General features: G+C 39.5%; 1 protein-coding gene across 4 annotated transcripts in view; it reads left to right on the plus strand.

The window, feature by feature from the left end:
* Positions 1 to 23,377, plus strand: part of lingo1a (leucine rich repeat and Ig domain containing 1a) — a 238,998-nt gene that overhangs the window by 156,859 nt on the left and 58,762 nt on the right. For all 4 annotated transcript variants that reach the window (XM_046393823.1, XM_046393822.1, XM_046393824.1 and 1 more), the window contains one exon: positions 23,108 to 23,253. The gene's annotated coding sequence lies outside the window, so the exon portion shown is untranslated. The remainder of the gene's footprint in view (positions 1 to 23,107; positions 23,254 to 23,377) is intronic.

The following is a 23,377-nucleotide window of genomic DNA, read 5'->3' on the forward strand; positions in this document are numbered from 1 at the left end:
ACTTCCAGTGAAGGGAAATCTTAATGCTTCAGCATACCAAGACATTTTGGACAATGCTATGCTTCCAACTTTGTGGCAACAGTTTGTTGAAGGCCCTTTTCTATTCCAGCATGACTGTGCCCCAGTGCACAAAGCAAAGCTCCATAAAGACATGGTTGGATGAGTTTGGTGTGGAAGAACTTGACTGGCCCACACAGAGTCCTGACCTCAGCCCCATCCAACACCTTTGGGATGAACAGCAACGGAGAATGCAAGCCAGGCTTTTTTGTCCAACATCAGAGCCTGAATGAATAAATGGGCAAAAATACCCATGAAAACATTCGAAAATCTTGTGGAAAGTGTGCTATTTATATTTGTGCATTTGAAAGAGTGAAAGCTGTTATACATGCAAAGGGGGGACCAAATCTATATTAATGTCTAGAATGTATTTAGAATAAAATGTCATACAAGTCCTTGTTGGAGTAATGGTCAGGGTGCACCCAGTACTTTTGTCCATATAGTGTACTTTAGCTTTTTGTGGCATTAACAGGAATAGTGGGATGTGTCTTTGTTGAGTCAGGTATATGCATGAGTATGGTAAATGGTCTAATAATCAAATAGCTGCAGTTTGGTCAAATTTTTTCTTTTTTACCTTAAGTTCATCCACTGTCTTTTTTCTACAGCTTTCAATAGCGTCTCATTCCTTGAATCCTCAACATATTTAACCCGTCATCATTTGACTGACACTGATGTGAATATAACTGGGCCACCTCCATTCACTGGTGGAGACTGTGAGATGCAGTTGAAAGCCCCATGAAAAGCAAACAGACCTCGAGATAAGATGATTTTGTCACACTGCATTACTCCACATGAGAAGTCACTGCAGTAAACTACTGTGCAGTGTTGTTTCCTGAGTAACAAAAGTGTGCCCTGCCAAGTTCTCAAGTAGAGAAGGTCTGCATGTGGAAAAAGGCTCAAAATAAAAAAAACTGAAGTTTTGATCAGTGTGTGCTTTAAAGAAGGAACTGTTATTGCATTTAAAGCCGTGAGATTGATGGTCCAGAATCAAGCAACACAACCCCAAGAGTCCCAAGGTCTTCTTTAAATCTTCTTTCTTGCATTTAAATTTTTATTGATATAAGCAATGAAAGTCACATCGTCCCAGTAGAGAGAAGTAAGGTAGCTAATTAAAACAGAAATGTCTGGCTTAGAAGGAGCTGGCCTGTACCATGAGACAAACACAACAGCTGTTTCAACTTCTTGTTCAACAGCTAAAAATATAAGAGGAAAAAGATCAGTTGATGAGTTTCAGGCTCAAACGTGAAGAGATATTAGAGAAAACTGAAAACACAAAGCTAATAAGCAAAATGAACCAGCCTAAACTCTCAAAGTAACTGACCTTACTTGTACCTGCATTAGTCCTTTAATCGTCAACTTGTTTTACGCTATGCTTGACTGTCCACTTAAACTTTGTGAATTTAAGTCCTTTAATTTAATCAAAGGTCCACATTAACCTTCAACCTGCAAGCCAAACTTTGTCAAAGTGAAATTTGCTCAGGAAATTGAGAGTAAATGAGAGCAAAGTGCATATATGTCTTTCTTTACCGTTTTACACTTTGGAAGGCTAGCTGTGTGTGTGTGACACTTGGTGGTGCTGCTTTTTATTCTGCTGTATGCTTCATTTGTTTCAAATATACCTTATGAAGAAATCTGGTGTAAAAGTGCTGCGTATATGGAGAGTTCGTGTTCACATTAATCTTTTTTAATTATGTATTCTGTCGAGTGAGAAAATCACAAGATTGCAAACCTTGCACTGATTTCACACTGTCAGTGTTAATGTTTTGTCTTCAGAATTGGACCCTAAATCTTGATCATTTACTCCTAAAAACTCGTCAAGGTTTTTAATATGTCAGTAATAGATGTCAAATGAGATGCACTAACAAACTCTCAGCAACTTTGTTTGCTTCAAAGGAATCTGTTGCAGTTACCTCACAGAAACACCACAGGATTGTGTCTTTGTGCCCAGCAAAGACGGATTGTGTCAGGACTCGTAGAGAAAGGCTTTGATTTGGGAAGGTTTAGACAGACAGCTGAGAAAATTCCCTTGGACAAGTATTTGGCAGTGGGTATTGAAAGCCAATGACTGATGTTGCTCGTCTCATAATTGATCTGATCTAGCAGGTTCACGGTTGGTACATGTCACTGGAGGATTTGACATTGTTTGGCCAAATTAGATTTCTTTTATGCAGGCCCAGAGGATATGTAAAAATCAGCGCATTACTCGCAAAGAAAGGGAGGCTTTAGATAGAAAGAAATCAGGCAGCTATGCAGCGGTTACCCGCTAAAGCAGAAAAGTCGAAATAAAGATAAAAGCCAGATAGTTAACATCAGTGACATCACAGCGGAGGGGGAATTGCGTCAGCTTCTTCGAACAGTCCTAATAGAATACCAAAGGAGGGCTGACTGCCTATTCTGCCTATTCTGCCTATTCTGAAAAGAGTGGGCCAAGAATCTGTTGATAGTGCACTTCAATCACAGCCCTCCACTTTTCAGTGTCAGTTTCTCAAAGACTGTGATATTAATATAATTGTCCCTCACATTTGACCAAAACCTGCCTTTCATGTGCCTCAGTAGAACATACATGTTAGCAAACATTTAACAGACAGACATAAGACACATTATATCCCATTTAAACAAGAGAGGTTAAGAAAAGATTGATACCTCGCATGCTGTGCTTTGCTTAGCTTAATTTAGCACAAAGACTGCAAACAGGAGCTAACAGATAGACTTGCTGTCTTTGTTGAAAACAAAACCCACCTTTTAAGTTTACTAATTAATATGTTCTGTCTTGTTGGTTTAAATTGTGCAAAACCCAAAGTGTAAAAACGATGGTTTGCCAATTCACATGGCTTTGTGCCAGACTATTTTTTGGCTCGGCAGAGAAACTTCCTGGAGTCTCCGCCGTTTGGACAGAGCTGGGGGAAGGTGTTGCTGGCTGTGGCTTTTCTAGATAAGAATTTGGTATTCCCCAAAAAGTTGAACTATTTTTAATATTACTAAAAAGCCAGTGACCCGTTGAGCAGTTTGTGTGGTCGCTGTGTATGGCATTCAAGATTCAATAATTTATCATTACATCAGCTTTGCAATTGGGTTGGAATTTGTTTCGGTAAATAACAGTAACAGTAAATATACAGTATAACTCAACAGTAAACCTGCAACCACACAGTACTTGCTGTCAACAAAAACGCACTCTTACAATTACAGTGGATATTAAAGCAATTAAAGCAACTGTATGATCCATGCCCTTAAAGTGATAAGTCAAAGTAAATGTGCTTCTTTATATCACCATTGAAGCGCTTAGGATGTGGATTGCTTCAGGCGCTGTTGTGAAAGTGAGATATTCTGGTCTTCATACAGTGAAACCATAAGAGAGTTAATTGAATAAGGGGTTGGTCAGATGAGAGGAGTCCTTTAAAATTTTACAACCTTTCCACCGACGTGGTTTAATTCAGAATTAGCAGGGATCACAACCAATTATTTTTGAGGCTGCGCACATGACAGTGATTTTCCGCTGGGCTGGAGAATTGCCAGCTATTTTGAATGTAAGCACACTTTCTCTTCCTATAGAACTGTAGCATTGCAAGCTTTGATACTCCAAATTTCCTCAGCCCTCTTAGAAAGAATAGTATTTGAAGAGCTCTCTTGGATGGTGGTGAGGTTGTCTTCCCATTTCAGGGAGGAGGAGACTGTGGGGCCCCAGGAAATTAAAGTGATTCACTCTCTGTTCCACCTGGCTGTTGATGACGAGTGATAATATCTCCAGTAATGCAAATCTTGGGAAATCAAACTATGGACTTTATGTAAAAATGTCCGACATGACAGCTCCCCAAAAATGAAGCGAAAACATCTGCATTGGCCCTTAGTGGCTGGCTGCAGAATATGTCATAAATTCTGCACTCTACACATTACCAGCTAGGATATGGGCCAAAATAATTTATTATCCAAAGATGTTTTTAGCCACTTTTTCACTTTAGTGGGTTCTTAGCACTCTGGTGTGTATTTAAGTGTTATTTGATGCTATAAAAAGGGTGTGAAACATCATGATTGACAGCTGAACCCCTTTCACAATTGAGTCAGGTGGCAGTATGGGCAGAAACTTGATTTCATGGTTCCACTGGCCAGTCACTACTGTGCAGACCGGACTCCAGATTGTCACTGTCGATGTCATCAGCGCAAGATGACATTTTCATATCTGGAATATTTTGGTTTCATTTGTGTACAGAAGTAAGAAGTGAAGATGCATCGTCCATCTTTATATATCGAGGACAGCAGAAAATACCAGAGAGCAGCAAAACTTTATATGACCTTGTTGGAGTTTCTTTTCTTTCATCCTTATTTAACCAGGCAACTTGGCTAAAAGCAGATTCTTGTTTACAGCAATGGCCTCAGGGAGTAGTTGCAAAAACAGGGAGGGCTACACAAATACACACTCACATTTGGGAACTGACTGGTGGTACAGTCTACTTTTGGCCACCAGCATTTCCATTACAGCTGGGGGTGTTCAAATGTTCATATCATGCAATGGGTTATTATGCTGTTTATGTTCATTTTTACAAATTTACCTCGAGTCGACAGCAGATTGCTCTAATAGCTGTGCCTACAATTCCAACCTTTCAAACAAAGTGTTACTGTGGAATTTCTTACTCAGTGCATTTAAAATATGCTGGCTCAACTTTTCCCACATTCCGTCACTCCAGTATTCCCATTACACCATGGCGGTGTTGGCGAGTGTTCTTGTCCTCTCATAACCAAGAGGCCTGTGTAGATGTGATGTGCCCATCCTCGTTTGCTTTATTTTGACGTTTGACGCTGCGCACTCATCCAATCCAATGAGCTGGCGGCTTCAACAGCAACTAGGGTAATTATTTACAGGAGGGATTGTGGAACCTGCTAAAAATATCCCTTTTCCCTCCCTACAAGAGCTCCCTCGAGCTTTGAGAACAAGACAGGAGAAAAGAGTAGGGGAAGCACGGCTGTGAGGAGGTTTAACTCATTCCATTCTTTCACATCCTGTTCTTTTCTTTTTAATGACCAGAATTACCAAAGATTAACTGACACAGGAATGTCTCCAAACTTGTAAGGTCTACTCGGAAACAAGGCAATGCTTATCTTCCAAATTCTTAAATGATGACTAAGCTGCATTATTTAAGAGAAGCCACAGATACTCTCTTACTCTATAGATACGCTTTCTGCTTACTTGTCTCCTTCCCTGTTGGGCTGTACTTGGTCACAGTGGCTTGTGCTAAATGTGAAACATCAGCACGCTAACATGCTCACTATGACAATGCTGACATGCTCAGTGACGTGTGGTCAGGGCAGGCAGTGCCTCACCAAGGCTAAAAAGAAATGCTGAAATTACGTGATAACTGTCATGATTGAACATTTTCATTATTCATATTCATATCATTTCTCTCAGGATTACCCATACTCCAGTAAAGTCAGACTGGTTGTTTTAAAAGTATAGTTTGCTCCTTTTGCTCCAGCTTGCTCCTTAGCAATCTTTTCCAGATGCTGAGGCAGATGCTGTCTGTGCCTGTCTGCCCTGAGGCCAGCATTTTTGTAGATTTGCACATGCGCAGTCCCTTCTCAGACTGTGTTGAAACATCAGCATTGAGGCACAGAGCGATTCTGCCTCAGCTCTACAGTCTATGGCTGTTCCATGTCACGTGATGTGACATCTATTTCTTCAGCTCCAGTCCATGCTTGTAGTGCACTTGTCACAGATGTGAGTGTGTATGCCACAAGTTGCTGTGAGAGCTAAGCCATCGGCTTGTTACCTGCCATCAGTGAACTATAGCACAGGGTCTGATGGTGATGCGAGATGAAAAGTCAGGAGATCACAAAAGTTATTACAGTTCATCCTGTGGGGAACATCAGTGTCTGTACCAAATCTCATGGCAAATCCCTCCGATAGTTGTGGAGACATTTCACTAAAACTGACATACAGCAGACATTTACAATTTTTTTGCCATGGAACCAGCAAGAATCATTGGATGGAACCAGAAAATTACAGCGTTTCACCATATGAGCTGTACTTTAACAAACTACAGCCGTGATTGGCACAACCACCGCAGGCATCAGCATGAATAAGACAACAACAAACTGATTAAAACTGGTGGACAGCACATAAATCTGTGTGACATTATCCACAAGGTTGTGTGTGTGTGTTAAAAGTAGTCTGTTACTCTATAAATGATCACTTAAAAGTATAAAGCACACTCCTAAATACTAGCTATTAGGCAACCACTCAAATGGACTGTAATATGCTGTTTTGGACATTTTACAACCTGTACACTATTCAAGCAATTATCTGCAGAATTATCATTCAATAAAATGGAGACAAATATAACCTGCTAAACCATACTGGGATACAACACCATTATTTGCAGTTATTTGAGTTTTAGCCCCCCTACTTATTGCTTACGACGTGAAATGTCATAGTGTGACAAGGTTAATGATTGTACTGTCATAACTGTCATACAACTACCAGACTCTTGTAGCTCGATTTCAGTGTTTCAGCAACACTAAATTAAAATGTTAGTGGAGGTCTATTTAGACCAGAGTGAGGAACTCTGACGTAGTCGAACTCAGTTTGCACTCTGTCCAGTTAATAGTCAAAATATTTATGTGTACCGGTCCTCCTAGATGCTATTTTGGTTCAGGTCTGGTGTAATCTTGTTTTCCCTGCAGCTTGTTAGGTCTGGTTGCTGTCACATCTGTTTCTCATCCTCATTTACTAGAGAATACATAACAATAGCATTTAAACTGTGAGTCTCGTGAATTTAGTTAGAGCATGATCACTGAATTAAGAAGTCATTTCAAGGCGTTTTAACACAAACCTGGACTCTGTCATGAATTTATTTTAGGTATATTCTAATTTGCACAGCTCCTTGCATTAAGTCTCTTTTTGACTCCACAGATTTAAATAATCCAGAATCAACTTTGCTGAGGGGACTGGAAAAATAAATATTCTTACAAATTCCTCACTATTTACCATGACATCAGTTTATGCTACTGATGTGGACTCAAACATTATTGACACAAGGGATATTGTGCCTTTTGTCCATACAGAAATGACAAGAAATAGTTTAAACAACTGTGAAATTGTAAGTTTTGACTAGTGTGACACTCTTCCTTCACAAGCTCAAATAATAGCTTTTACAGACACAACATCTTTTCAAAATTGTGGAAAACTAACTGTTAATTAAAACTGCAGAATGTTATATTTTTTCATCTTGGGGAAATTAACATTTTGATGCAGTGCTGTGAAAAGTCTGTTGCTATCAGTGTGCACGGTAATCTAACACAAGCATCTGGTGCAGTCCTTTTGCTAAGCATCTTGAGTGAGATTTTTATTATTCTGCTGTACAAACTGTGTTTATGTGCTCCATAGTTGAGCTGAATGTAAAGTGCATATTAGGCTGATTGAGAGACTTTTTTTTTTGCATTTGGAAAATGATGAGTCAGGGTTTTAAATGTTGATTAGTCTGTGCAGCTTATTTTTGACGAAGCAACATACTATAATTACAAATTTACTGATGATTTCACTCATTCAACCTCATGGTTAGTGCCTCCATCTGTTCATTTAATACTGTATTTCAGTCTACTTAATTACTTTTCTCTTGCTAGTTTACATTTTCAGTTTAATTTTCTGAGGCTTATTGTGAAATGTATGTGTGTTGTTCAATTCAATTCAGTTTATTTATATAGCGCCAATTCACAACAAAAGTTATCTCATGACACTTTCCAATTAGAGCAGGTCTAGACCAAACTCTTTAATTAAAGTAATAATATGGAGAACCCTACATCCCCCCTTGAGCAAGCACTTGGCAGCTAGGAAAAACTGCCTTTCAGAAGGCAGAAACCTCGGAGCAGACCCCGGCTCGAGATGGGCGGCCATCTGCCTTGACCGGATGGGTTGAGAGAGCAGGAGAGAGAGAGAGAGAAAGAAAGACAGACAGACAAAGAGAGAGAGGGAGAGGGGGGTGGGGCGTGAGAGAAGGAGCACGCAAGCAGAGATGCCCGAGGACAGAACTCTGTGACTGACTTTTGTGAGTATGGACGATGTATCATTAACATGAACAAATTGAGATGGAAACCAGCTTAATGCAGTTCCTTTAATGCCAATTAGGGGTTCCAGTCTGTGCAGTAAGATGGAATGGTCAATGGTGTCAAATGCAGCACTAAGGTCTAACAGTACAAGGACAGAGATAAGTCCCTTGTCTGATGCCAGTAGGAGATCATTTGTGACTTTGACCAGTGCCGTCTCTGTGCTATGATGAGCTCTAAAGCCAGATTGAAAATTCTCAAATAAGTTATTATTTTGAAGAAAGTCACATAGCTGATTGGTGACTCATCTTTCAAGGATCTTGGAAAGAAATGGAAGGTTAAATATTGGTCTATAGTTGCTTAAAAGCTCTGGGTCAAGTGTGTGTGTGTAGGGAGAGGTTTGACCACAGCTACTTTAAAAGACTGGGGTACATAGACTGTTATAAGGGACGGATTGATCATGTCTAATAGTCAGGTCCTAAGTACGGGTAAAACTTCTTTGAGTAGCTTTGTAGGGATGGGGTCTAAGAGGCATGTCGTTGGCTTGGATGAATATATAAGTGAATATAGCTGATGAGGGTGAATAGGAGAAAATCAGACAAGGTGATTATCTGTTTCTACTATTGTTGTTAAGGTTCCAGTGTTTGTTAATCCTTGAAAATAATTTAACTAAACACTTCATATATTCTACTATCACTGAGACAGTTTTTAATTTGATTAATTTAACCGCCACTTGTTAAATAATACTTCTTTACAAAAAGACATAAACATTTAACTGTGGTGATGATGGTATTAGATGTTATTTGTTTCTGCTCTCCGTCTACAGCATCCTGCTGCTAAGCATACATCTTGAGTTTTCATAAGTTGCACATGATGTGGAAATTAGCTCCTTGTTTATGTTCAGTTATTCTGGCAGTAATGAACAATCACCACGACTCCCAAGCTAATCATAATGTCTGGCAGGTAGCATATAAAGTAATTACCAACTACACTTGATTTATGACATAACGTTGTCACAGAAAAGACAAATGCATATCCATCTTCGTCACTGGGAACTGTATTGATCCAGGTGGTTTGACTCAGCTGTGTGTTATTGGACTATATTGGATTTTAGCACAATCAATCAAACTTTGGACAGCTCTCCTGTCACCTTGAAATCGGTCTTGACAATAAAAAAAGTGTCTGCTCTTTTTCACTCCCTCATGCCTTTCCCTGTATGCCGGCGGGGTGTCAGTCTTTGGAATTTAATGATAGTGTCTTGCTGACGTCATATGCTGTATGAGTAAACAGGAAGTAAGACTACTTTCGACAAGTAAGGGAGACAAAAAATCTAGGTCGTCGCCTCAATTGGTTAACAAGCTAGAAAATTAAAAAGGAGCACCTTCTGTTTCAGTTCTCACAAAACAAACTTTTTTAACAGCTTTTGTACCGCAAAATACAGTTTTAAACAAAACTAATTTGGCATAGTGACACATGAACAAACTGTGTCACAACATGAGACCTCGCCCTAGAGTCTACTTTACCAGGGAATTACAGAAAACAGACATTTTGATTACATAAATGGCAGACATTAAGCAGTACCTTAAGGATTATAGTGCCTTAATTTAGATTAATGGTGTAGCTCTTTATTTACCAAGTACTTATCACAGTGCAGCATTGTGATGAAAAAAACTGTCATCACCAATTTGGGTTTTCATGTTTATTGTCCAGATTTATCTCACTTTGGAATTTTTTTGTACAGGGCTGTAAACAGAGCTGGAACAATTAGTGTGTGAATTGATTAGCTGATTTACAGGCAAGCAAAAGTGAAACCACTCTGAGGAAATATGATGATTTCCTGTTTTCTTTGTCATATGTGATATTAAACTGAATTTTTTGGGGGGTTTTAGACTGTTGGTCACCCAAAACAAAACATTTATAGACATCACCTCGAGCTCCGAGCAGTCTCTTCACTTTGATTGAAAATAATCTTTTCTTACAGCCCTACATTACATCATTTAAAACAAACTAATGCCTGTTTGTATGTGTATGAATTCATCTGAGCAAGTGAAAATTAGCCATAATACGTACACCTGCTCTGCTTGTGTGCAAAGTCTGGTTTGATTAGAAGGACAGGGGTAACCTTAACAAGTGGCAAAAGCGAACAAACAATAAGGAAAGACAAATTAACATAAAGCTTGGGTGGGGCCTGAAGGGGACTGTGCTGTTTAAACCATCATATGGTGCTATAACTGTCTCGAATGTGCTAGCAGGGTGAAACCCTGGGCTGGTTGTCACTCTCAGCACAGAAATACAGATACTCACATCTGTGACTTAGGCACCTTCAAGTCTGCAAACCTCCTGACCTGCCAGTCTGGAAGCAAACTGTCACATAGAAGAAGACAGTGAGAGCTGTGGAGTCCACATGCAAAGAGCTGTGGAGTCCACATGCAAAGAGCTGTGGAGTCCACATGCAAAGAGCTGTGGAGTCCACATGCAAAGAGCTGTGGAGTCCACATGCAAAGAGCTGTGGAGTCCACATGCAAAGAGCTGTGGTTAACATGCCCTCGCTCTGCAGTGAAAGTGCACACTGATTCAATACATAAACGTATTGATGTGATGTTTTTTACCCGACTTAAATGTTTGGGGTTTTTTTTTTTTTTTTTGGATTGTTCTACTTCAATTAACAAATAAACTCGACAATCAGGTAGCACCAGGTGTAGCATCTGCTGAATACAAACGATGACCAACCAAACATGAAAACGCTTGACTTACCCAGCTGCATCACAAGACTCATCTGTAACCAACCACCTGAAACCATCAATCCTCTGCACACAAAAGCAGTCCGGTAAAAATGCTACTGTACCTCTCACTGTCTGATGAATGGTGGATCCTTGTGTGTGGTTGAATTTCCAATTACTTTTCTGTGGCTCCTCCGGTCCATCCCGTACAGTTTTTAAAGGACGGAGAGGTGAATGCAAAACAGCCTCAGTGATTTTCGGCAGCCCGGCCCCCCCAGCCTTTGATGTATGACGCCCCGTGTGAGCCCACGGCTGCAGTATGTGTGGTTGTTTTCCTCTCGCCTTTTCTGTTGTGCCTGTTGTAACGTTATGTATTGTCAAACAGGAACACACTACAAAGCCAGTGCAGGTTTCAAACTCTTAATGTCAGCCTCTGTTAACCAAGCCTTCCTGGCAGTGGTGTGATGTGAATGCGCTTATTGCTGCAGGATTCACTGCTCAGATTTTTGGAAATCCGTCAGGTGTTTAGGCATGCGTGGAAAACTCAGAGAAAAGCAACACAGAGCCCTGTTAGCACTTAAATGTGCACAAGGTCTTCTTATGATTCCTCGCTGGTCTCTGGCTAAATAATTGAAGCCTCATTTGAGCAGTGGTGAATCGGGGATAAGGATGTTCGGGCAAACTGCCTGCTGCTGCATCAAAGCAGAGAGCTGTTTTTGGTCCTTTGCTGTGAAACTCTCTCTCTGCCTCACTGCACGACGCTTAGCCTCTCGGTCAGTATTTACAATCTTTTATTTGCTTGTGATGCCTGGAAGTCAACAAGCCTCTGCAGATAAAAAATTCTGCCAAACGATGCCGAAGATTAATACTAATAACTCAAGAGCCGCTCAAAGTTTTCCACTCGACTTCTTTGTTCAGATGGTTAAGCAGCAGTCGGTTTCTGCGGCTCAATGCCAGTTTTTTTGAGTTTAGCTTTCTTTGTGGGTACGAGTGTGGAACAAAACAAATGATGCCAGTAGCTTATAGAATAAAGGTCTGTTTAGCGTTATTGAACTTTTATACAAATTAAGGAGTCCACGCATGTTTTTTTTTTTTTCTTTTGGAAATGTATACAGCATATGCCTGCACTACAATCAGTAATTCCAGACATGTGTCCTGGATCTTGAATTCACTGTTGCGGTCCATTTTCAAGCCTTACTGTCCCCATCTTCTTTTGCTGAAGTCTGCTATTCAATTCAGAGGTCTTATTGTACTAAAAATCCATCATCATCATAATGCGTCTTTATGGCTGCAAACAAAGCAGCCATGTCTGTCTGGCGGGCTTGTTTGTATTAGAAACCAGTCCCGTGAATGGCTCAGCCTATCTAGAAGTCAAGTCCCACCACAATGGCGGAGGCTGCCCTTATTTGATGTGTCAATCAAGCTGACAGACAGCGCTTATCTCCCAGTGAGAGAGAAATAGACCAAGCCCCCTGTCCCTCTGATAGTTGATCCATATGGGCGAAACCCAGAGAGTCTTTCAGGAGTTCATCAGTTGCACATCACAGATAAGACTATGAGATGGGGGGAGGGGATCTCAGGGGAGCTTCCAAAGCAGTCTGCAGTGCTCACATCTTAGGACCTCTGTGTACACCTTATCTGAGATGTGATCTGTTTTGTTTTATTATTATTATTATTTATTTGAACTTGTTTTTGTTTTGTTTTGTTTTTTCAGTCATACTGAAATGCAAAGGGAAAGAAACGTTTCACAGGTTGTGATAAATGTGTGCATTTTAAGCACACGGTAGTTGGTTGTGTAAAGGCCCATTGGATATTCCACGCATAAATACAAAAGCAAATCTGTGTGGAAATTAAAATCACAGGTCAAATAACTGAGACACGGTCTAAAGCAGTTGAGAAATATGAGATTAACTGAAGTATTGCACTTGTGAACAGTTTTGAACTACTTTCATTGTCATTTATGTGAGTTTCCTTTTTGTGCTTGATACTTCTAGTACCCCACATTAAGAATTAAACCACAGGTTCCCAACCTTGTTGACTTGTAATCCTTTACATAAAAAGTACTTCAATCAGAGAGAGATACCCTTTAAATGCCTCAGGTGGTTTCATTCAAATTACTCTTTGAGCTCCAGAGGAGTAAAATTATCCAATATTTAACAGAATAAAAGAAAAGGTTAGACAAAAATGCAAAAAAAGCAATATAGATTTGTGTTGAATCGTGTTTTAATAAACTGCGGCTTTAAGCATCTCACCACCCCTCAGATTTACCCTCTAGAACCGCTGGAATAAACTGAAATAAAACTTTATTTAAAGTAGCTTAACATCAGCATCTTTTTATCTTACCATCCAGTTTATTCAGACTGTTTGTACTTCTGGGACCCAGAGAGGAATTGGACGTCTTACAGAATGACAAATATACATTCACCATTAATCTCAACCCTCTAAAATGCCAGTCCGTTGCACTTTATCTCATTTGTGCTTATGAAATAAGCTTGAGTGCTTTTGGCAGCATTTTTCGTTAGTCATGCACTAAATCTCAAGTTGTTTCACACCAAAATCTCAAGTCATTTCGCACCATCTGCTCCTCTAGAATTTGCCTGTTCCCCCCCACCCGGTTTCTTTTCTTTGGACCACTCCTCAATCCATCTGTGAATTAAATGTCTCTGGGTATAAATTTGACAATTTTGCCTCTGGTGCCATGTGGTGAATATGGTATCAGGTTTCAGCGCTAATATAAATCACTTCCTAAGCATCAGTAAGGGAATAAAGTAAGACTGCCTGAAAACATTGTTAAAGGGGAAGAGAGGATTTAATGTGCCACTCCGTTATTGGTAACTGTTTACACGGAGGATAAAGGACTTGATGTTGATTATTTCCAACATAACAGTGTGGTAATCAGCCTGGAGAGTGTAAATCAGAAGCCGAGGCACCAGTGGCATTGCTGATGGAGCGATAGCAGTTGTGATACTGAGTCAGCAGAAGACGACATATGTTGCTGACCTTTCTGATGACAATGGTTCAAGGTGAGGACCTGTGTGTACATCACAGCACAGCACAGCACAGCACAGCACAGCACAGCACAGCACAGCACAGCACAGCACATCTGGCCGTCAGGGCATGTTGTAGGTAGAAGCAGCTGTTATGAAGCTGAAAATGAATTGTAAGGCAATCTTACTCAAGATGAAACGTATTTGTTTGATTGCTGTTTTGTTTGCTATTTAAAATGAACCTCTGCACAAAATTAATAACTTCAAACAGAATCACATCTAATTTGACATTTTTTAAAAATGTTTGTCTTTTGTTAGCCGGTCTTTGGATGTTCCATGCTCTCTGTTTTAACAAAATTAACACCATCAGACCTAATTAGGGTGAAAATTCTACATCCTCCTACTTTGGCTGTTATATGTTGGCCTTGTTGCAATATAAAGTGGCCAAATTCAGTGTCACGGTGATGACTTATTAGATCCCAAGACTGCAAATTCGCCAGATTCGAGGTCACTTGGGGTTACCGTATTCCAGCTACTTTAGCTGTGCACTAATGGCCCAGCGTTCTAATGAGTCTCATTGGTCTCCTGGTATGACATTAATATTCTGGGCTGCAGGCCCACAGGTTGACATGAAGTCTGAGTGGTTCTTCTGTCAAGGAAGTCATCAGACCAAAACATTCTGAGCACTGTGCACTTGAGAAGATATGCTGTGCACTTCAAATGCATAAACATGTTCTTCTAAGTTGTAAATTTTCCCAAGGCTGGTTATTAATTTAATTTCCAGCTCATTTCCTTAGCATCCCTATTGATTAATCTAATAGCTGCCGAAGTCAATCACAGAGAAACATGGCCTACTATAGGATATGTTTTTCTGTTGCACCTCCCCAGGATTTTTGTTTTGCAATCGTTTTGAAGGCAGACACCGTCTCCATGTCAGAACTCTTGTGAAATCTGAGATGATTTCTAAAATGACCCCTTGTCCAGTGTTGTCGTTCGGTTGTTGGTTTGACTCTAAACTGGGTATTTTGCCAGTAAATGATTTACCTTTAAATTAAATCACTGTCATTATAGTTCTCTGATATGTCGTCCCTCCTCTCATGTGGCAAAAATACCCTGTCTTCAAAGAGATGCTGGTGTTTACAACTGCTCCAAGGATTCAATGCCCTTAGAAATATGCTTAGAAAGGAAAAAAGAAAAAGTTCAGCAACCTGATCCCGTCACAGATCCTCTACAATGAGAAGCCAGCCAGAACTGCAATTACAATGAGTGAGGGCAATATTTCAGATTTTTATTGTGAGACAGACACGCATTAGGAAAATTACTGTGAGGAAACTTGCATCTGCTTACTCGACTAAGTCTATTATTTGCTGGCATGTCTGGGTCCTGTGAGGCTTGTCTACAATACTTCATTGTAGTGTACAATCAATAGGAATAAAAATAATTATTTGGCAGATTTGCCGTATTTGGAGAGTGAGGGTGACTCATTCATTTTCAGCTATCTGAAGCAGATTTGTACCAAGACAAATTATTGGCTTTGGCTGTTTGAGTTATTTATGAGACACTGAATAAAGGCAAAGCATGGTCAAGCATCTCTCTTTTCTTCAATGCATAAACAGAAGACTAACACAATAGAAACATAGCATTTACTGTGTGTATACTGCATAGAACTGACATGTGTATTACAGTATGTCATTGAGTTCAAGTTGTTATGTTGTTTTTTTATTAAAACTCATTGTGTGGGTACAAATGGAACTGAGATGCTAAGAGATGTGATATACTGTGAGATATTATGTCAATATGATTTCAGTTGTTTTCTCCTCGATCACTGGGAAAATAATATCTTGAGTTAATTCAGTATAATGGCTCATGACCCATGAAATGTCTGTGCTAATGTGTTTTGCGAGAGAATTAACAAAGCTGAACTTTTCTTTTGTGAGAGACACATGCTGTGTTCCAGCTTTCTTTTTCATAGCACCTCGGACGGAATGATTCATGAAATCATTTAGGCATCATTTTCAGGCATACACAGCTTCTTAATGATATTATAATTATACATTGAAGATTAATTTGCTTGTGTGAAGCAAATTATTTGATGGATTGCTTAGAAATTGGCATGGAGCGGTGCAAATGTTGAATCATGAAAGAGCTCAGATTTCTCATTGTGCACTGAAATGACCAAAACCTTTGGTAATCTGTGCACCGCTGGACCTTTCATGGTGGCTGCAGGGTAAAAATCTATAAAGGCACAATGCACATTTAAAGCAAACAACACTACAATTAAGATCTGATTTAGGATTTTTTTCTTAATTGCCCTCCACAAATGAATAATTGATTAATTGCTTATCCGTTAATTAAAGCAGACCTGCGAAGCTCCCTGGACACCACTCTCATCTGGCCCAGTTAAACTGCTGCCCTCTAATTAGAGATGGAACTAATGTGACGGCCAGCATTTGGAGCATCTTTCCCCTCAATGACACAGACTTAAAACCTGACAGTCACCCAAACTTTTTCCAGGTTCCTCTATTTACTTGATTGTGTTGTGCTTTTAAATGAAGTCATTAAAATAAATTCAGACTCCTTTCAGAGGCTGGGGGGGCAGGAGGGGCAGGAGTCATGAACCATGAAAACAAGGGCTCGGTGAGCACATAATTACTTCTGCATGTCAAAAGGTTTTTGTTGCCTTGTGGAAGGTTGACTGTGATTATGTGGATTGTGTTTTTGCACTGGACTAGTGCCACATAAATATATCAAGTTGTTACCGGATGGATGAAATGTGAATGTAAAAGAAGAATTTGTGAGCATTCAATTTCATGTTTAAATAATGACAAAAACAGGTGTCTTTTATCATAATGCTGCTTTCTATTGAAGGAGGAACTGCCCAAAGACACGAAGAGTAGGACAAATCACAAGTCTTTTTCATAATGATTCATCATACACATTGTTGCATGTTATCCATGAAAATGCTGCAAAGAAGTAAAGCAATCTCAGTCATGTTATTAGGTTTTCTCACATGCATCTTTTAAAAACAAAACAGTGGCAGAACACGTTTTCCTCTATCAGACTGCACCTAGAAGCTCTCTAAATTTTGACAGAAAAACAAATGCATTTGCTAAATGTGTTCTTTCCCTTTCCAATTAGAATTTAGAATTAGGAACTCCCGTCTCCCTTCTGGCTTAGACAAATTTAATAAATGAATAAAAGTTCTTTAAAAGTATCAGAAGAGACTATCTTTCTTTCAGTTTTTTGTGCTTTCCAACAGACCTGTCTAATATGTGTCGAACGATTTAGCCCTGGATTAAGTTTAATATTATTGTTTACCGTCAGGGGGACAATGAAATTTAAAATAGATAAAGCGAATAATTAACAAGGCCTAGGAAATCAGGGGAATTGAGAAGAAAAGATTCAACACAACACAGCTAGTGGAAGTTCATGTGAAAGTCTGGGAAAATAAGCTGGACAGGAAGTTTCGTGTGATGGAAGTAGAAAGAATCAGTTGATTTGAGAGCATAAAAAGAAAGACAGCATTGAATAAATTTAATTATTGGCCTGACACACTCATATCTCTAATGTGAAAGGCAGATCCCGCAGCAAAGCACAAAGCATAAGGTGTGTGTGTGTGTGTGTGTCACAGATTGGTCCACTTTGAAAGACTCAAAAGGTCTGAGGCACCATATGAGGTGGAACAAACTCAGTGTCAAAGTCATTATGCACAATCAAATGTGCATCTGTGGTTCTGTGAAATTTGTTACTGCTAACCAAGAGATGCTGGTGGTATAAGGATAAAGATCCTAACAAACGTAGAGTGCAGAGAGGAAAGGCTCACTTCATTAACCTAAACTGTTGATTCAGGTTTTATGCAGTAATTCCACATTGTCATAAATGTGTAAATCCTGCACGTTTGGTTACCTGGATTCTTCTCATCATTCATCATCATCATTATCATATTATGGGAAAAACAATATGTTATCATGATAGTAAGTTCATTTAATACGAGCAGTTGTTATTTCCACGTTCTAGAAGTGAACACGTTTTAGCATTTAATCATGTACTTGCCATCTGTGAGCACTGTGAATGCTGTTTGCAAGCGTGACAAACCGGTACGCTAACTCTAATGTGTGTTATCGATCTCGAAGCTTGTGCGGTTCAGTGTTTTACATTCGAAACGTCATCATGTAGTCAGTTTAAAAAATTGCAATGCAACTGAATTTTTTCACACACTAAAACATGCAGGGCTGCATGAAGCGTCCATAGGTTTTGGAAATGACTGCTAACGGTGCTAACATAGGATTTGCAGTTGAGAATAATGGCACTCTGGAAACTTTCACCGCACTGTGACTACCTGAGGAAAAATAACAGTACAAAATACAGAATGTCAAGGCTGAAGGTATTGCTTTAATGATCTGACCCTGTAGCTTTCAGCTTTTTTTTTATCCTTTTGTGATTTCTCAAAAGGAAGTCTGAGAATGGAAAGGAGAGGACAGAAATATATTTTTTTTTTAAGAATTCACATCAAATTACATGCATGTAATTTGAGTAATATTCACTGATTGCTGAGAAATAATCACAGGCTACTGAGAAATGATTTCTTTTGTAAAATTCAGAGAAATAGGTGTACCCAGTAAAGTTGTTAAAGGTGAAGCAGTTCTCCATGTTTTATACTGCTGAATTTCCATTTACTTCACTGGGTTAGTGAACTTAAATCTCTCATTTCCCACCCTTAATACACCAACCCACATCACACAATCTGTGAAAACGCTTTCTGCCTTGGAGCTTGTGAGTGTAAGTTTTCTACTGCAGGTCAGCCAGCAGTCCCAGTGGTGCAGCCAGGGTTAAGTGTCTTGCTCAGAGGCACCTTGAAGCCATTGTTAAAGCTGTTAATTGTTGAGAGAGAAGCAAATCTTTCGTATCCCCCCCCCTCATTTTCCCAACTGGTGCAGATAAAATCTGATCGTTGCTACATTGTTAATCGGACCATATTTCAAGATATGAAAATAAATCTGTCAAAGTCTGATTTTATTTATATTAAATCCCTTGTGTGATGACTTATTGGGTAATGATTAGAAAGACCAGGGGAAAATATTGGTGTAATACAGAAGAAAAAGGGACCTGCAAAGGGGATTATTACTGAAATCATGAACAACACAGAGACAGTGTTTTTCTTAACAGTGATGTCCCAAATATTTTGCCATTCACAAATATCTGTCATCTTAACTACTTTTTTTTTCTGTATTTTGATGCGCCAGGATGATTCGGCAGATTTATAATGTGGGATATTCAACCCATCTATCCTCTTAAGTTAATGGTAAATATGTTGTTAGTTAACTCTGCTTACGGACTGCTTGTACCTTTAGCTACAGATTTATTTACTACTTGAAAGATGGGGCTCAAAAAACTTGGTGCTTGATGTTTTCAGCAGGGGTGGTTTCAAGATGTCATTTATCTGTTGGAACTATGTTACCCACTGTGCATGCCACTGTAAGGTAACCTCCCCAGCTTCCCTGTTTGTCACTGAGGCCATGATATGCTCTTCTGGGTGCCTGGAGGGGGTCGGGGTGGGGGTCGGGGGTGGGGTGCCACATGGGTGATGCTTTCGCTGTCAGGTGGTTTGTGGTGAGAGCTAATCCTGTTGAAAACAGAAATGTTTTCTGCCTTGGGATGGAGAGAGGGGGGTGCAAAAGAGATGTGACCGGCCCCAAGGAGTCAGTCATCCATGTGCACAAGGAGAGATAGCCTAATCTTGTCACAGACACAGGGGAGAAAAAAAAAATTAAAAAGTGAAAAGGAAAGTCCAGAGCTATCAGTAGCAAAGACTTCTGCTCACGGAGGTGATTCGTCAAATCATCTCAGCGCGTGATAGAAACGGAGAAAAGTTTTTCTTTTTCTTCCTCCCAGGAGCTTTGCTGCTGTTGATCTGTGATTCACTTATGCATAAATTTATGTTTTATATTGTTTCATACTTTTGAAATTACTTCTCTGTCAGCCTTTACTGGGAGAATTTTTACACGAGACCCCCCTCGTCTATCAAGCTCTTGTTTTCCATTTCGTTTGGTTCTTTATACTCCATTTTCAATGTTTAAAAGTTAAATGATGTGCAGATGGTGCTTATCCATCTTCTCTCTCTCCAGTACTCAGTTTCTATTTACACTTATTGATGGGCTTTTGTCTTTTAGCTTTGATTGCCCCAAGGTTGTCAGAGTACAAGTTGCCTGTTTTTAGGATGCTGTCTGAATCCTGTTATCCCCTTGGACTTTGTGTTTATGATATGTCAGTTAAGCATCTGTGCTGCCTTTAGTCTCAGCTATACTTAACAGAGCAACATATTGTAGCTCCTTGCTGCTCTGCATGCCACAGTGGTGGCAGGGCAGCGACAGCAGCAGTGATATTCTCGCAAGTCCTGTCAATGTGACGAAGTGGCAGGAATAATCTTTGCATGCCCAAGCTGACGGCTTTCAAGTGGGGAAACAATGGAGCAATTCCCTTATCAGGCTCTGCTTCACTCTCAAAATAGCCAGCAGCAGTTTTGATGGGGAGCTGACGTCCAGGTTTCGCTCAAGCTGCTGCTTGTGCATTATCAGAGGGAAGCCAAGCATGCCAAGTAATGCCATTAATGCTTAAATACTGAGGACTCAGTCAGAGCAACATAATACCTCGTATCACATAGTTTGTCTTCACACATGGTCTGGTAGAAAAGTGGATTTTGGGTAAAAAAATACATAACATCTATGTAAAAAAGTATATAACTTGATTTTCCTTGAGTCCAGGATTTGACCTGGGATTTTCAGCCATTGTTGATTTATAAAACTTCTCGACAAAAGAACATTTATGGGTTATAAATAACAGTTCTTTTGCAGGTTGAGACTGTTGATTCTCTGTACTTTGAAAGCTGACTGACCCAGCAATCACTTTCCCAGCATTCTGCAGGGTTACCATATCACACTTCAAATTGGCCTCAGAAGACCTTGGATTTTACCATAGCAGCTCATGGAGAAAGTCTAAGTCAAATTCAACCTGGTTTTATGAGAGGTAAGTAGTGTGATATGTAAATTCAGGACTTTCAGCTGTTTCTGCAGCTGCTGCCAAACTTCATCACTGACAAAGTGACATTTAAACTGTAATACAGTTACTAGTAAATAATCTGAAACCAAATATATCATGAAATTAATTGTTGTGCCAGTAACGAGGCAGATGAGGTGTAGAACATCTTGCCGAGGAAGAACAAGGTGTCTCTTTCACTGCCAACAACTCTGCAGACAAATTACTCCAGCACAGATGCTCCCACACTTTGCTTTGGATCCAAGGTCTTACTTTTCCCAGCCAGGAAATCAAGGGGACGTTCAACCCTTCTGCATCAGCTGCTTGAGTGTGCATGTATCAAATGTGGAAAATCAGATGTTTTCCAAGTCATTTGGTAACCGTTGCTTTTTGCACTGTTTGTTGACGAATGTACCTCAGCTGGTATTATGATTATTATTATCATATTACAGGACTTTGTGTTTGTAAACATCATCAGAAATGGTTACAGCTTCTCCTTTTTGGGTGCAAGAGTCTGATGTTTTCATCATGGACCAAACTTTTGGAACATCATGAAACAAACAACTGTGCAATCCACAACCTCCTCAACACTCAAGATCTCACGAAGTTTGTGAAGCTCTCATGCACAGAGAGGGAAATGAACCGTGTGGTTATTACAGGCAGCAAGTGGAAACGTGAAATCAGAAAGGAAAGCTCATATACCTTTTGTCCTTTTTTTGCAAAGAGTTTTTTCAATATCAGGTGAATGCATGCATAAATATGTTCTTACAGTGAGAGGTGGACCACATTAATAATACCAAATGCCAGTTATTTGTCTGTCTTGTTTAACCTCAATTTTAAATTCTGCCTAAGGCACATTTATGAAATGGTTATTTAATAATTTATCCTGAGCTATGAGGACATCCTTGCACTTATCCTGGCAAACTATGAACTTGAATTCATGTTGATTTTTTTTTATATTATTATTTATTTATATATTTTTTTACACCAGGAATTAATTAAACCACAATAATTAACTGTTGAGGCTAACTGAAGTCAGGTTTTTTATAATATGTTTCTGTTCTGGAATATCATACAGGTTTTGCCCAAATTGCTATAATCAGTAATTTTATACCTGCAATTAATCAAATAACTGTGTTCGTGAAAGTCTGTCAGCTCATTGTTGTGGTTTTCACAAACTGTAACCTAGCTGTTTTGGTTCACTCCCACAGCTGTCATTAGCATCCCTTTCTCACCACAGCAGGCTGCTGTTTTCAGTGAACAGTTTTGATAAACATGATAAACACAGTTGGCAACTAGCTGGTGTACGTTGTGGATGCATTTAGCTGCTAAAGAGCCAAATGTTTCCCTGGGGATATCCCTGTCGGATATTGCTGACCTATGCAAAGCTGGGCGACGTTTCTCCACTTTCTCCCAGCTTACAAAAGTGAAGCCAAAGTATCCCAGACACATCTCATGTCGGGGACTTGGAGTCTGCACAGTAATAATGAAGCGGTAGAGTCGCACTCTCAAGGTCCTGCTGCCTGACCCAGTTGAGAGCAGCACTCTTGGTTTTGCCCATGTCCTGTCTGCTAAGATGGGCAAGGGAGATTTACAAACTTTACTGCAGCCAGCCACCAGGGGGCGATCAAGATGTATTGGCTTCACTTCTGGGGGTCTTTCTCATTTCCTCAGTGGTATAAAAACAAACAAACAAACAAACCACAGCGAAACACAATGTGAAATTGGATTTGCATTCATCAGATCACCGGAAATGCAGTTAACTAATAACTAATATCTTATTACCATGGAAATATATATATATATATATATATATATATATATATGAAAATATGTTATATTTTATTTTAGATTTTTTTCTATTAATATCTAAATTTTTTATTTATTTTTCCTGGCTTTTCATTTTTTTTCGGAAAATTGTAATGTCTGTAAGAAAGAAGAACTTAAATAAAGGGATTCTGATTCTGATTCCGATTAGCTACCAGTTTCGCTTGCTTGTCACTTAAGCAACTTAAGTAAACATGCTGCTCTTTAAATCAAGAGAGGAAATGGTGACTACATGTACATTCAGTGTCTTTTTAATGAATGAATTATTCAGTGAATGTCAGTGAATGATGTTGTTTGAATAAAGATTTTCTCCGCCTGCTGTTACGTCATACTTTCTCTTAGATAAAAATTTACTAATACATGAGACAAATAAGACAAATATTAAGTAAAATGCCTGACTATTGTGTTTATGAGCTCAGAAGTGAAGTTTCCACTGTTGCTTGGTTCTTGCAGGTGGCAGAAAAATTGAAGAGCCAATGCTGTGAGGGTATGTGGAGTACAGGGAGACGTTACCCACCTCACAACTCCAGACTCCCACCTTCTGCACAGTAAGCAGCTCCAGCAGCTCTTTGGAATCAGCAGGCCAGCAATTACTGCCTGTGAGTATTATTGCACTACCCGAATTATGAGATGTTCCTGCTGATCAGCACACAGTGTACAGAGTTTGAGTGGGACAAAAAAAAATCTAACATCATGTCTAACTTCAGCCGATTGAAATACACT

This window comes from Scatophagus argus, chromosome 7 (assembly GCF_020382885.2).
Source record: "Scatophagus argus isolate fScaArg1 chromosome 7, fScaArg1.pri, whole genome shotgun sequence".
NCBI lineage: Eukaryota > Metazoa > Chordata > Actinopteri > Scatophagidae > Scatophagus > Scatophagus argus.